The following is a 12526-nucleotide window of genomic DNA, read 5'->3' on the forward strand; positions in this document are numbered from 1 at the left end:
CTATATTATTTTGTTTTTAAAGAATCAGCTTCACGCTGTCGCTATCCCGCACACATCAAGGTAGGCAGAGGGAACCTAGTGTTGTGTGTAGTCACGCCGTTTCCCATTTTCTACTGAATTCTGTAGACATAGCGTGTTGAGTGGCGGAACTCAACGCAGCGCTTTGTCTCGATACCAGAGCGAAGAAATTAATCCACAGTTTAAAACCTCCAAGTAGATCACTTGGAGGTTTTAACGAGATAAATGGTCTTGACAGACGGACAACAAAGTGATCCTATAAAGAGTTAGAACCTTAGAAAAAAAATAAACAAAAAACTATGAACGAGACATGAGAAACATTAAATAAAAAGGTTCAAAAGTGGAAATTTATTCAAAATGTATCGAAAGTTTTTATTATACTTTAAAATAAATAACATTTAAATGATATAACAACGTACAATGAATCCTTAGTATCCTTGACTAGACGAGGAAAAACTCTTGTAATTACAAACATTACCTCGAGCGGAAATCGAAATCACGACCTTTGGCATGCAAGGTAACAAACACCATTAGGAAAATTCTATAATATATTTTTTTCTAAAGTAGCGTTTTTAGTAGAAGAAAAGCATCATTTTTTTCTTTTATTATCAATATATTTTTAATTTTTTTAGCATAAGTATAGCAGTGTACGCAGGGAGAACCAAGTGTTAAGATACTTAGTTCTCTATTTTAGTTATTTTTTTATACTTCAAAAAATATCTAAAATAGAGATGCATATTGTCTGGCAGAACACCCACAGTTTTCATCTTTCAACTTTGATGTTTTTAAGACTTATTTATTTGTATATTTGGATATATTTTGAGATTTTTTGCCTATCGATAACCTCTACAGTGAATTTACAAATAAACTATTAGGAAATGTACTAATTTAAATTAAACCACTTTCCCTAAGTTGGAATCAGGAACAGTTTGTTAGTTCACCAGGCTGGTGTTAATGTGATTTCGTTAAATAGCATTAACGGTTACAAAAGTAATGACTTACTCATGATTACCAGAAGCATTAAGCAATATAATTATGAAACTAGTTCATTGGTATTTTTTAAAATAATTTTATGTATTTCATTATCCTTAACGCCATTGATATATATATAGAGCGTATGCAGGTGGTAGTGAGTTCGATTATAGGTTCGACAAAGTTTCTGTTACATTTAAAATGGCAAGTAGGTGATTGTAAGAGCCGTAATGATTAATATATTAAATACGGCGGCTATTATAATTTATTTGAGTTTATTGAAGTCTACAAGGACAGGCTGATTCAAATTCAAATTTAAAATATTCTTTATTGAAATAAACTTATTATAAGCACTTTTGAATCGTCGAATGAACATATGAACAAAAAGCTACCACCGGTTCGAAAGGCAGTTCTGCTGAGAAGAGCCGGCAAGAAACTCAACAGTTGCTCTTTTCAAAGATTAATACCTATTCTAAACGTAATATTTCTAACAACAACAAATAATATCCTTAAATTAAAACTAAAAAGTAAATAATAGGGACACTATGCTCTACGACAAGATGGCCTCATATATTTCTTATATTTATAATATTTCAACTTTCTCTAGCCTTCACATTTAAACACTATAAATATTACAATATGATCGATAATTATGTAATAAGAAACAATAAAGTTCATTGTCGTTATAATAAGCTTAAATTATATTTTTTCAACGTATAATTTCGAAGTTTTATATACAAAAACTAGAGACCTTCGTTCAAGCGATTATTATACAAGTTGTATTGCCTTGCAGGTTTTCGGCTCTTGTTTTTGTTAACTTTATGGAAATACATTTTTTCATCTTCTTTATTATGTAATAAAATCAAGTTGTTTCCTACTTATGTATGCTTAAATATTTTGGACTATGCAACGTATTTTAAATGAAATATATATTTAGTTTTATATTTACATTTCTTCACTTTGATGTCGAGGCAAAACGCGGCATTGAGTTTTGTCACTCGACACACTATCTCTCGAGAATTTGGCGGAAAATGAGGAACGGAGTGTCTTAACACTAGGTTCCCTCTGTGTGCGGGATATAGCGTGAAGCTGATTTAAAAAAATATATCTTTTAAGTAAAGCTTAAAAACTGACCTCAAATAATGATCGCCATATGGCAGCTATAGGAACTAATTAATATAATTATGTTATTTCATATAACCGTCCATCTGATTTTAAACGCATGTTTTTTATTCAATTTTTAAAGGTTAAGGACGAGGATATGCGTAGCGCTCTTATTTATGTTGTTTGATCCAATGCCAATACGTATCAACCACCACCCATCTATAAAGATTCAAACTTATTTTGAGGGACAAAGGGAATCTGGGAACCTAGTGTTCGTTTCCGTTTCCCACTTTCCGGTGAATTCTGGAGACATTACGTGGTTGGCGGGGGGACTCAACGCTGTGTTTTGCCTCGTTAAAATATTAAATATTTTATTTCCTCGAGTGGGAATGGAACATAAAACCAGTCGCGTTTACAATCGCACGCTTGTAGCACGTGCCACTACTGGCCTCACAGCTATGAATATTTTTTTATGTAATTCCATATGCTAGTAGCACTATTTATTTATTTCTTTTTATACTCGTAAATACGAAAATATTTATATTTTTATATAAATATTATATTTTAATATAAACCGATGCTATATATACTTTGGACTCTACATAAAACCGTAATAAAATATTTCCTTTTTATTGGTAAAACACTTTCTCATTTTCTGTCCAAGTACAGAGAAATTGTGTGTTGAGTTTCGGAACCCAACGCTGCGCTTTGTCTTACTACCACAGCGAGGAAATTAATCAAATATGAAACCATCACGTTAACAGTGAGACGTTGATTACTGCGCCATAGGGGCCTCACGATAGATAAATAAAGATAAAGATAGATAAATGAATATAATATAGTATATGCCATTAAGTTTAAATTCTTTTGCAACATCCTATGTTTTATTTACAACGGTCGTTGCAAAATACTCATATAACATTTCGAATGTTAGTACGTAGAGTTGCTCAGGATATAATGAAACTATGGTGTGTTTGCTAATCACCTAAACCTTACCCAATTTGTATTTGCATAGAAAAAATGACAATTATTTTTGATTAAATTGGAAATATTTATAAAAACATGAAACGAAAAATTTTATATTCTCATTTCCTCGCTCCGGTAACGAAATAAGGTGCGGCGTAGAGTTCTGCCACTTTACACGCAATGTCTCCAGAATTCAGTGAAATGTGGGAAATGAAAATGTCTTAATGGGAACAGAGTGTCTTAACACTAGGTTCCCCGGTTCCCTCTGCCTACACTGCTGTGTGCGGAATACAGCGTGAAGTTTAAAGATAAAACAAATCATTTTAATTTTTATTGAAAATATATATATTTAAAAAAATCTTTAGAAATATTAAATTAGATTATTTATTTATTATTTACATAATACATATAAAGTTTTAATTCTGTTTTTTTTTCCTTATGAACTTTATAAATTGTAGGGTAGGCAAATATTTTTTAATTTTATGATTATCAATCTCTTCGTTCTCTATTTTCCACCCAAATTTGAAGAAATCGCTTTTAGTATGATACATTATAAATGTATATACATATATTAAGATATATAAATATATATAAGAAAAACGTCACTAGCAAACTATGCCTCGTGCCCTTGGTAAAGCAAATACAAATACATAAAAGATGGAAAATCTGGTATTTCCTAGAAACGTAAGTTATATGTTAAGGGCGTTCAGTTTTTAGCTTCCTTCGTCTTAATGAATCATATTTACCACTTAGCAGTGTTGGGTAAACTTTGAAATGTATACAAATTAAGTAAATAGCTTTGTTGGCCTTGTGGGTGAGAAATGAAAGCCTTACAGTAATGCGGTTACTGCAGCTTAAATAATTTTGAGTAAACGTGATAATAGTATCTTCAAATCCACTCGGAAAAATATTTATATGAGTTAATTTATTTTTTTAAAGCTTCCTGCTCCATATAGTTAGGTAGACAGAGGAAGTGTTGCGTCATAATACTCTGTTCTCCACTTTCCGTCCAATTTTAGAGATATTGCAAAGGTAAAAATATTTTTTTTTCTTTGAGTTATTTTTTTTTACTTAATGCTATGTCACATATGAAGTGAATATTAAAATTAACACCTAGACAACTTCGTTGACCTTGTGGGAGAGATAGAATATGTAGATGCAAATTATGTGGTTTTAATTTCATGTTACATATATTTTTATTAGAATTTGTATGATAATAGTCATTGATGTCTGCAAAACCGGATATATGTTATAAATATAAAATAATTTACTTTTAAAATAAGGTAATATTCAAATGTGCAAGATTAAACAAAAATGTAGGTATATTATTTATTAAGTAGAACGGGCAAGTGTCGATCGGTAGGTTTAAAATTCAAGCTCAAGTTTAAATTTGAAAAAAGGTCATAAACTTAATATTTCATACTACATATCAAAATCAGTTGTATTTGTGCCACTTAGTTTTTCTATTTACCATGTTTCGAAGAATTGTATATTAACAAGCCCTGACATATATAAAACTAGCGGCCCGCTCGCGGTTTCACCCGCGTGAACTATGTTATTATTAATTTCTGTCTCCATGGCTACGTCCTAGTGACGTCTATGCAAAATTTGAGACTCATAGCATTTGTAGTAACGAATGACAAAGACAAATGTCATTAGTAACGAAGTTTCATACAAACTTTCAACCCCAAAAACAACCCTTTAGAAGTCGAATATTACAAATTCCCGTCTTAGCGAGCACCTACGTCCTATAAGTAACTCCTATGCAAAATTTGAAATTCCTAGCACTTGTAGTTTCTGAGATTTCGTGATGAGTGAGTGACCTTTCGATTTTATATATATAAAATATACAAGAAATAATGCTTATTCTTGATTTTTTTCCTTTAAATTGTGTGTGTATGAAAATAAACTAATATTAGCTTTTATATTCGGGTAAAACCAGTGTTGTTTACTATTTGTACTAATATTATAAAGCTGATGAATAAAATAAGAAAAAAATATATACGTATTACTATATAACATACACATGTTTGGTGTTAGAGTTTTATACAAGACAAATATTTGTATGATCAAAGTGCAAGAAGTTGTACTCACATCGAGTCTTTATATTTAGATAGTTTATACGCAATGTTTCTCAATATATATTCTATATAAAAATAAAATAAATAAAAGAGTAAAAATAAATATTATTTACATGACCAGTCGTAGTGCAGAGGCATAAAGTGTAAATTTTAATATTTATTTAATTTTATATTTCCATTTCTTCGCTCTGGTGTCGAGGCAAAGCGCGGTGTTGAGTCCCGTCACTCTGTACGCAATGCCTCCAGAATTCAGCTGAAGTTCCCTATATAGCGTTAAGCTCATTTTTTAGTATTATCACACAGTTTTTTATAGTTCTAAAGTAAAAGCATTTTAAAAAAACACAATTACGTACGCAAAAAATTAACAATTAGGTAAAATGGAACGATATATAGTACATAATATATTACTTATAATAAAAAATACTTAGAATTTAATAAGGTTTAGTTAGCACTTACGAGATGAATAATTTTGTTCACAGGTAGACATTATTTCCGCATTCATCGCAACCTTTATTATTCAAGAATAAATACATACTGTACGTTATTTATCACGTTTTATGTAATATATGGTTATAATTATGAATTTTTAGTATTTTGTTTCTCCTTTTTTCTTTTTTAGTGGCGGAACTCATAATTTTGTCTTATTACCAGAGCGAGAAAATAATAATAATTAATGCCCATCATGGGAATCGAACCCAAAACAGTCGCGTTTGTAGTGAGGCGACGCGACGTGCCGCTGCGCCATAACGGGCGTATATATAACCTTCAATACTTAATGGAGTGTACAAAATTAACTAAACTTGAACTTTGTTTTATGTAAATTTATACTTTGAAAAACATACCTTATATTTTTTTACTAGGAAACGCAATGTTACATAAGCTTAGAGGGTCATTGGTTATCTTTCTACATAATTACAATATTTTATTCAACTTGTGTTAGCTAGCGTCTGATCGATGATTTTTACTTGGGGAAAAGAATTAGTTTTATTCGCACAACTTAAAATTAAAGTATTCTTTATATCAAATAGACTGAAGGTATCCTTTTATTTTTATTCTTTCGAGTAGTACAAACAAGTAGAGAAAAGGAATAGAAATGGATGTCTGTCTCTATCTTCCAGCAAAATATTAGACTAAACCTTAAAAATTAGTCAATTCAAACCTATACCCTTTCGATATACGAACCAAATTACACAATTCCATTACACCATACGTTCAAAACCCCAATACATAACCAAATTACTTTGACACCAATAAACAATTGCTTCTTACATGTACATAGGTATACAGTATACAAATATTAAAATTAATATTAACCGAAAAAAATAACCAGTATACTTTCATTAATAAGGAATTTGGCAATAATATTCTCTTAAGACACTCCGGCCTTGACATGGTTCCTTGCAGACGGAGTTGTATGCAAAAGATGTGCCGAAATGGTGCCACTAGATGCTAATTGATCAATTAAATGTCTTAAATTTGGATTAATCAAGGATATCTGGTTGTTTTTAAGTAGTTACTTACTATTTAATTATATTTATTTATGTACTAGCTGAGGTCATTGTGGATTAGTCCTATTCAGGTTATATAAAACTCGTATGTAAATTATTCAAAACGTGGTTTTTTGAACTGCTGTCTGTCTGTCTATTTCAATGTCTGAAACGGAATGATGGATTAAATGTCTGTAAAGGGATTTTTTTTAGCTTCACGCTGTTTTCCGCACACGGCAGGGTAGGTAGAGCGAACTGCCCTATGACTGGCCCCAGGATTTTCGTTTATTTTCTGCGAGATGCGAAAAGTATACATGATAATTAAGACACCAAAAATCACAAAAAAATAATAATTTGTTTTTATTACGTTTTTATTTTGTATTCGTACAAAAAATTGTCAATTACGAGTACTTCAATTTGCAATAATCAGAATTTAAAGGTAGCTTGGCGACGGTATTTAGACGTGTTATATAAATTAATATTTCATTCCGCGTACAGCAAAAACGCTAAAAAAATCTACTACTTTTTATTTAAAAAGTTGAGAAGGGATCTACTCCCTTCTCCACTCTTCGCCTTTCTTTTTGACATTACGTGTTGAGTCACATATATAAACGCCGCATTTCGACTTACCAGAGCGGAGAAACGAAAAGAATTCATTCTCCCGATTGGAATGCAAACCGTTTACAGTGAAATGCTGTCTCTATTATAAATAATGGTTATATAACCATAAATTTACAGAATATTAACTAATACGTTTTAGAGCGAGTGAACCGGTTTTGATGGAATTGTGTAAATAACTCATTAGACGTCATGCGTAGGTAAGATACCTACGTAATATCTCGATTTGCAATTGACCTGACGTCATATTGAACAATAGAGTACAACTGTAGTTGTAGATTATTGATATTCTTTCTTTCTTTTTATTTTCGTTAGCTTCAAACTGTTTTCCGTTTATAGCAGGGTAGGCGGAGGCATCCTGGAAACCTAGAGTTAACTCCGTTCCTATTCTGGAGGCATTGCGTGTTGAGTAGCGGTATTCAACGCTGCACTCTGCCTTAGTACCAGAGCGAGGTAATCAAACGAAATTATCGTTATAATAAAAATAATATATTTCAAACGGGTATAATTAGTGTATTTTAATAGTATAGTATAAAACATATTTGTAAGATAAATAAGGGACTATATTAATTGCCATAAATATCCACATCCTGACATTCACTCTTAATCACGACTTAGACTGTTAATTGCAATTATTTGTATGAATTAAAATGACTTTTCCTATTTCTTAGCTTTTCCCTGCGGCTTTGCTAGTATGGTCAATAGGGAATAATTAATAGTTGCGATGGTAGTGGGTTCATTCCCACTCGATGATATGAATTATTTCCATTTCCTTGTTCTGGTAAGAATGATTCCATTCCATCCATTCAACACGTAATATTTCCAAATACAGTGAGATACAGAGTGTACCTGAACGAAGAAAAATCTTGTAACACTATTTTAACCACGTCTTATCGTCCTTACTTGAAAAGTACACGTGTTCAGATTTCAGATCCTATGATAACACAATATTTCGTTAGCATGAAAAGTTGCCTTTGCCAGGATTACCAGGATATTGAGAAACAACTTTTCAGCATAATTTGGTTTTCATATTATTTATTTTCATTTCGTCTTTTATGTATTTTCCGTACTTAGTGGTGCAGGCAGAGGTGCTAATTAATGGTCGTGGCAATTTATTTTCCAGATTATTATTTAACGACATTTTTGTTTGAAATGGTGAAATTAAAAGACCTGATTGATATTACCAAGTTCAGAAAATAAAATTATTTTTAGATATAAATATTTGCTCGAATGGTATCGAACCCACTATCATCGTGTGAACGGTCAAGTTGGACACGATACATATTTTAAGCAAATATGATTTTATAATTTAAATCAGAGATATTTGCCCTCGACACGGCCTTAGAAGCTTCTAGTATAAAATGTTCTATATATACTTCATTATAATATATTTAATTTTTTATTGTTTAATAATAGGATTCATACTTTATAAGAAAAAAAAGGGGAAACCTGAACAAAACACGGAAAATGTAGAGAGAGTGTCTCTCAGTTGCTCACTGCATCGTGTTGAGTCGCGGAACTCAACGCCACGCTTCGGCTTGTTACGGAAACGAAGAAATCAAAATATTAATCAGACGAATCGGGCTCGGAATTGAAGCGGACTTATTTTAATTCATTTTTTATTGATTTTAAAATTTCATTTGATATTTTTTTATACGAGTATATCTATATCATTGGAGGCTATAAAATTCATATTGCAAACATAAATATTATCAAAACAGGTTAAGGTTAATTTTGACAGATCGTCAAAAAAACAACTTAGCCGCGTACGTGTGACGTAAATCGCAATGGAATATTATAAAGAGCGACAGGTAGGTATTTCCCATGTTCGTAAAAGGTTTTTGCTGCTTAAAAGTTTCCGTAGTGCAGACATATAAAAGATGAATAAAAAGAAAATAAAGATATATTATGCTTATAAGATGTAAAGAAAAAAATACTTGGTTGACGTAGCCCAGTTGTGGAATGTTCGACTGTATACGCGATGGTCGTGGGTTTGATTTCCACTCCGAGAATTATTATAATTACTTAACTTATAAGGATTAAGCAGAAATAATTTATAGGTAAAATGCTTAGTTTTTCATTCTGCACTTTTGGAATATTATGATACTAGGTTGCGAAATAATATTAGGCAGGTAGGCAGAGGGATCCTGAGAACCTAGTGTTACTCTCTCCGTTCTAATTAAGATACTTCCGTTCCCCACTTTCCGCTGTTTTCCGGAGACATTGCACGTTGAATTGCGAAATTCAAAGCCGCGCTTTGCCTCTAAATAATATATATTTTTAAATATATAATAAATATTTGTAATATCGGTGAATATAATGCAATATATGCATATACGCATATGCATGCATAATATTCATTGCGTAAATCACTTATGTAGGTATGATCCCAGGATTTGAATTAACTATGCCAGCTATCTCAATAGTAGCTTTCAATGGTCATGTATAAAAAATATTCATAGTCTTAATATTACTTGTGGATGAAAAGAACGGATTGTCTTACCACTAGGTTCCCTCTGTATATCGGAATATAAGAAACGGAAATATTTGTTTTACTATTATAAAATATTATGAGAAAAGTTTATAATATTTTCAATATAAATCTATATTAATGTTTTTGTAATAATTAACTAGTTTTTGGTCCAACAAAAAATGGTTCTTAAGAATTTTCAAACGAATATATTATACAAGTAATAGGGGTTACCTAGTATATAACATGCACTCGTATTTGGATTTGAAATTTTATGACATGCATGTGAAAAACATATATTAGCACGTTATTTTGCATAAAATCATTAAGATATTTATTTACGTTTTGATTCCTAGAATAAAAAACAATTGACGCCATCGTGACGTAGAGAGTGGTAAGTGAAGTAGAGGCAGACCTCGGTTGATCTTCGAGAACAATGTATCATCGGTGATGCTGGAGGAAGATCATGTAAAAGTATGACCCCCGAGGGTAGTTATTATGAAGAGATTGATGACAATAGACGAGGTCAAAGAGATAAGAGAATGGGGAGACCGCGCTTACAGACACAAGCTTGTGCGCAACGACTGGCGAGATCGATAAAAAAAAGAGTTTTTAAATAGGCTGAAAATAAAAGAACGGAGTGATTTAATTCTTATTAAATCACTCCGATCTCTGCTTTCAAACCAAATTCCGGATATTGCCTATTGAGTCTTTTTTTCCGAAAGAGCTAAACTGCGGTTCATTTGGAATGGTCTTTACAGCGTCACCGCCATGATGGGTTCTGGTGCAATTAATCAGGATCAGGAGAAAAATCAATTGGGTGCAGGGTATTGGTAGTATTCGTAATCTTATTTTAGAACTGCGATGAATACAGATACTAAGATACTAAGAAATTTGAACATAAAATCTTCTTTTAAATCTTTACCGATAAAATACACGTGTTATGATATTTCCTATAAAATGAAGATTAACGACTTTAATTATAAATAAATCTGTTATTACTGTATAAAATACTTATAAAACGACTCAATTTAGGTAAATGATTTATTAATTATTATTTTCTTAAGAATTCCAGAGTGATTAGCTGTCGTTTAATCATAAAGTTTTAAATGAGAAATAATACAAAGTAATATAAAAATACGTTTATCTCAGTTTCACGTTTTTTTTCCAATAAATTTTTTTTCGCCATCACACGAATTTGAAACTCCGAATTTAGTGGCGGAACTTAACACTGTGCTTCATCTTACTAGAACGATGAAATAAAAGAAATTTTCAGATTAAATCAAACCCACAATGATCGTGTTTGCAGTCATGGGATCTCTCACTGCGCCAGAACGTCCTCAAGGGCACAAGGCTGTGACTGTAACGTGACCGTTGTAAGTTCAATTCCCACTTGAGGGAATGAATTATTATTTATTTATATTTTCATTTCTTTAAAAGCCCGGCGTTGAGTTCCACCACTAACACGGAATGTCCCGAAAAGTTCGGCGGAAAGTGGAGAACGGAGTGTAGAGTGGAGCGTAAAGTGCTATTTACGGCTTCATTCGGTTTTGTGTTTTAAAATGGTAATAAGTAAGATTTGTACATAAAGATCTCGTAAACTCTCTCGTTTATGCGACATTTTTCATTGTCAATGTAATATAGCCTAAAGTCTTCCTCGATAGCCGATGGACTATCCATCAAAAAGATTAATTTTATTTTAAGCAATTAGTTCCTGAGATCAGCGCATTTAACCATACAAACTTTTATAGTATTAATGTTGAAATATAAATGATATGAATATAGATATAGTTCTGGTCGTATAAAAAGGTAGAGAATGGGGACCGAAATGATTTGTCACTATTTATTTTTTTTGTTTCATCATCATCATCTCTCTTTCATTTAAAAATTATTTATTCCCGTTTTACGAATCATAGAGTTTTGTAGAAACGACGAGAGACACTTCCGGCCCGATAAAGTAATATTTTTTGTAAAAGTGAAAGAATTGCAAGACTAATAATTTGATTAATGCAAAACATATTCTCATAAATTACTTGTTTGTTCTTTGTTTTCAACTATTTACAATAGTAAATAATAATATTAGCAATACTATTTAAATAATTTATTTAAATAGTATTGCTAATATTATTTACCTACAGTCAGTTTTAAATTGGCCATCTTTATATACTTAAATAGATTCGCGAAGGTCTTCCCGACCTCAACACGCTAGTAAATGTAAATTTTATAAAATACTAACTTAATCTAGATCCATTTAAATTTAACCTAAATTTATTTAAAAATCTTACCTTTTTTTTTCTTTTAAATCACATACACAAATCCATAAACGAAAACCAATATTTTTTTTCACAACACTATTTTTATTTGGCGCGAATTTTAAATAAAGAATGTGAAATAAAAAATGGCCGACGCGTTTCGGCGCGCGTTCGTTTAACACTGAACTTGCTTCTTGCGCTTGCGCTTCTGTTATTACACACATTTTGAATTCTCAATTAAAAATCAACCTTATTTACATATAATAAAGCATATATTCTAATGGCGAAGAAAATGAATCATTTGTAACAACAAAATAGGCTTTATTGCTTAAGAAATAAGACTATTTTGATATTAAATTAATTAAAAAAGCAGATCGCTGTTAAAATGCATACAAAAATAAGCTTTATTACTATTTATATAGAGTAAAATCTAAACTGTTATTATAGTTTACTTAATTTAACGTATTTTCCGAGATTTCGAGGCTATACCATCAGTTTCGACAGTGAGAAGTGCAGGTTGCATTATAAATGAATCGTGCAATTTAGTGTTGTAATATT

The 12526-nt window shown here is 31.3% G+C and overlaps 1 protein-coding gene across 1 annotated transcript in view; it reads right to left on the bottom strand.

Annotated features, from left to right (window-relative positions):
* Positions 1-12145, bottom strand: part of osy (ABC transporter oskyddad) — a 47076-nt gene extending 34931 nt beyond the window's left edge. The window contains exon 1 of the mRNA XM_085202516.1: positions 12002-12145. The gene's annotated coding sequence lies outside the window, so the exon portion shown is untranslated. The remainder of the gene's footprint in view (positions 1-12001) is intronic.
* Between the last annotated feature and the right edge of the window lie 381 nt (positions 12146-12526).

The sequence above is a fragment of the Heliconius melpomene genome, chromosome 19, assembly GCF_056956725.1.
Source record: "Heliconius melpomene rosina isolate 202511_hmr_F chromosome 19, ASM5695672v1, whole genome shotgun sequence".
NCBI lineage: Eukaryota > Metazoa > Arthropoda > Insecta > Lepidoptera > Nymphalidae > Heliconius > Heliconius melpomene.